This window comes from Wolffia australiana, chromosome 2 (assembly GCF_029677425.1).
Source record: "Wolffia australiana isolate 7733 chromosome 2, ASM2967742v1".
NCBI lineage: Eukaryota > Viridiplantae > Streptophyta > Magnoliopsida > Alismatales > Araceae > Wolffia > Wolffia australiana.
Genome location: NC_135836.1, coordinates 5,960,692 through 5,964,708, shown reverse-complemented (window position 1 = coordinate 5,964,708; position 4,017 = coordinate 5,960,692). Strand labels below are relative to the sequence as shown.

Genomic DNA, 4,017 nt, shown 5'->3' with positions numbered 1-4,017 from the left:
AAAAAATTTAAGCAATTGACTATCACCAGGAGGAACTTTGGAAGGCTTTAAAGCTTGGGGAAAAGGAATAGGGGGTACATAGTCTTTTGGATTAGGTTCTGGTGTATTTTTTTTTCCTAGAGATTCTTCAGGGTCTTCTCTCAAATCATGAACAATTCTATTCTCATCCTCTGTATCAGGTCCCCCACAAGGTTTTTTTTTTTTCAAATGGATCAACTAGTTCCTTCCCACTCCTCAATCTTGAAATTCCACTTAGATGAACATGTTCATGATAAGATTCCTGAGATTCAAATGTTTCACTACATGGAGCATGTTTTGAATCATCAATATCATGATCAATGAAAGAAATATTTTTAGGATTAACACTAGGTTGGGTTGGAAGTTGACCTGAATTTTGGATGGGGGTGCCAAAGTCATCCATCTTACCTTTATTCTTTTCACCCCTGAAATTCCCTTGAGAACTTTGACCTCCTTGCTCAGTATTCTTCCTCTCCAAATTCTCCATTCTGGCCTCCATTCTTCTCTGATTCTTCAAGAATTCCTCTTGCTTGAGCATCATCTGCTTCAACATGTCCATCATGGAGTTAGAAGATGAATCATGAGAATTTGGATTAAAATTAGGACGAGGGTTAGAAGAAAAATTCTGATAATTTTGATTGTTCTGTTGATGATATGGACATGGCCGGAAGTTGCTTTTCCCTTCTCTGCTCCATCCTTGATTCCCATAATTTCCCTTCTGATTCCAAGCTCCTTGCATTAGGTTATTTCCCTCATAAGCATTCACCTGTTCAAGAGTAGGACAAATGTCATTAGTATGATCAAAAATCTCACAAATGGAACAAAGAGGGGAAGGATGTTTAGGGTTAGTAGAAGGGGAAGTAAAGTTTGGAGAGGAACTCATCATCTTCTTCATATTTTGGGAAAGCTCCTCCACAACCTTACCCACTTTGCCTAAGTCTCTCTCTACCTTATCTTTCCATAAATCAGGTTCTATTGCACTGACATCAATTAACCCTCCATGTTTTGGCCCTGAAATTCTTCCATTGTGACTCAAGCCCTGATGATATGCACAACTACCTGCCAGTTTCTCAATAATACTAGAAGCTTCATTGATTGTTTTATCTATAAACGTACCACGACTAGCACTATCTACTCTACCTCTTTCATGGTCATTCAACCCATCATAAAAATTTGAACTATTTGCCAATCAGGAAGACCATGATGAGGGCATTTTCTCGTATGGTCTTTCAATCTTTCCCATGCTTCACTAAAAGAATCAGTTCCCTGGATAAAATCTCTAATTGCTTTCCTATAGGAATTAGTCCTTCTGACTGAATAAACTTTTTACGAAAAACATCTCTCCATCTCACTCCAATTCTGAAAATTTATACCCACAGGTCTGAACCAATCTTTTGCCTTATCCTTAAGAGTGTGAGGGAACATTCTCATTTTCAAAGCATCTGAGGCCACTCCTGCAATATTATAAGAATCACATTTTGCCACAAATTCATATAAATACTCATAAGTATCTTCATTCAATTTTCCATAAAAAGATGACAAGATTTGATGAAGGTGAGGGTCTATCTTAAAATTCACATTCACATCTATGGTCCCATGGACCCAGGATGAATGTTACTCTCATCTGGCTCATAAAAGTCCCTCAATCTCATCACTCTATTCACATCATTAGGAATAGCCATATCCTTAATTTCTTGTACAAACGCCTCCTCAAATTCTGCACACGTGTCTTCCAAATTCTTAGTCTTTCCCACAAATTCTAGAGCTATTAAACGTGGGTTCCGAGACCTTCTACCTTGCATAAAACAACTAATACTCCGAAAATAAAAATTACTACAACAAATATCTAAAGAGAAAAGTTTAGAGTTCACCGAGTGATCATCTCCCTTTCCACTATAAAACAAATAATATCCCTGTACTTCAAACTTCAGTCAAGCATGTACCAAATGGAATTAGGAGAAATTCTAAACTTAGGAAAAAAAATTCAGAAATCAAATTTGCGTTGCCTCCCTGGCAACGGCGCCAGTTGATAAGTCCAAATTTCTGGGTTTTATGTCATTGTTTTGATTGAGACTTAGCCAACAATATTTATGAAAATTTTCCACTTAAATTCTCTATAATTAATATAAGGCAAGTAAGGGGTCGATCCACAGAGAGGCAGATATTTAATTTTGAGAATTCTTTCTCAAGCTTGGGATGAAGAAAATGATTTTAAACGTGAAAAATACTATTTTTTGGAATGTTTCTAGATTTGTTGGTAATTTTAAAAATTCCCTATGATTTAAATTAAGCCAAAATACAAGGAGAAACACAAAATCCTATCTCTAAACTAATTTTTATGTTTTCTCTTGGCAAATTAATCAGAAATAAATATTTTTTGAATTTTCTTGAATTAATTTACATACAAAGAACACCTATAAGTATTAAAAATGAGAAATAGAGATTTTTTTTGAAATGTTTTAGGTGTTAAAATGACTTTAAATAACTTATATTAATTTTCTAGATTTTTCCCAAATTTTTTCGGATTTTTTTCAATGCAGAAAATAATTTTACCGATTTTTCAGATTTTTTTTTATTTGTTAAATAATTTTAAATAGGAAAAAAAATGAAATTCACCGACTCCGGCGATCGCCGGAGCAGCGGCAATGGCAGAGCGGCGGCGGCGACGGCGGAGCGATGGCGGCGACGGTGGAGCGGCGGCGGAGTGGCGGCGGCGGCGGATTGGGCCGGCGGTCCTGCGTTGGCCCGTAGAGGGCAGGCCTCTTAGTGGGTCAGCCCACTAAGGTTAGCCCAATTTGACTAAGTGATGGAGGACCATCTCGAGGACGACGCCACGATGACGAAGAACCACCTCGAGGATGACGCGACGGGACATCGTCAGCCACACCGAGCAGCTCGCGCCGACGCTCGCCACCCGGGGTTTAAGTACCCCGCGTAAAAACTTTTATCTTTTTACTTATGCTCATTTTCATGTGTATTTGTATTTTCGGATTCGTGGACTGGGCCAATGTTGTTAGGCCCCGTCCTTGTCATTTTTACTTTTTATGTTTGTATTTTGAATTTGTAAGGAGAGGCCGAACCATGTCTCACGATTGTTCGTCCTCTCTCACGTTCACTTGGCACCCATCCTCACTATATAAGGGGATGGCATGCCCAAGGAACACCTTGGAGTCATTGTTGAAAAGTTTATTCACAATTCGTCTCCCCCCTATCGTAGAGAGTAGTGTAGGGGGTTTGGCTAGCCCCACCCCACGTCGAGATCACTCCGTGGGTAGAGCCCACATCTCTCCCGTCGAGATCACTCCTAGGGAGACGTGTTAAAGCGCACCGTCGAGATCACTTCGGTGCGAGGAAAGAGTTTCAAGAAGCCGCCGCCATCAAGAATCGAAAGAGGCCTTCGTCAAGATTACTCCGGGGGTCTTGAGAGATTCAAAAAGCGTCGCCGACATGTCATCAACCGGGGAAAGCTGCTCCGCCAAGGGAGCACACCCCAGATCCATCAAGAACTCCTCTTTCTTGGAGGGTTCTTGGTTATTACAGTTCAAGAAAGCCATTTCTTGGTACCTTTTTCCACCCTTCCACCATTCCTGATTCATACCCCCCCCTCTCTTCGTTCTTGATCCACCCCACCACCGTTCTTGAACATCCTCCCACATTTCTTGAATTTCCCCTCTTTCCCCTCCCCCACATTTTTTTGATTCCTTCCCCTCGCCCCGTTTCTTGATTCTACCACGCCCCACCCATTTTCTTGAACTTCTTGATCTGTCCCTTCACGTTCTTGAATCCCCCCCATCTCGTTCTTGATCCGCCCCTCCACGTTCTTGAACCCTCCCCATCTCATTCTTGATCCTTCCCATCATGTTCTTGAACCTTCCCATCTCGTTCTTGATCCGTCCCTTCACGTTCTTGAACCCCCACATCTCGTTCTTGATCCTTCCCATCTCGTTCTTGACCCTTCCCATCTCGTTCTTGACCCTTCCCCATTACCATTCTTGAACC

The 4,017-nt window shown here is 41.0% G+C and overlaps 1 non-coding gene across 1 annotated transcript; it reads left to right on the top strand.

Annotated features, from left to right (window-relative positions):
• Nucleotides 1–1,213: 1,213 nt before the first annotated feature.
• Nucleotides 1,214–1,319, top strand: LOC144700363 (small nucleolar RNA R71). Its single transcript, XR_013580733.1, has one exon. It is a non-coding gene; the product is annotated as a small nucleolar RNA R71 (small nucleolar RNA).
• The last annotated feature ends 2,698 nt before the right edge of the window (nt 1,320–4,017 follow it).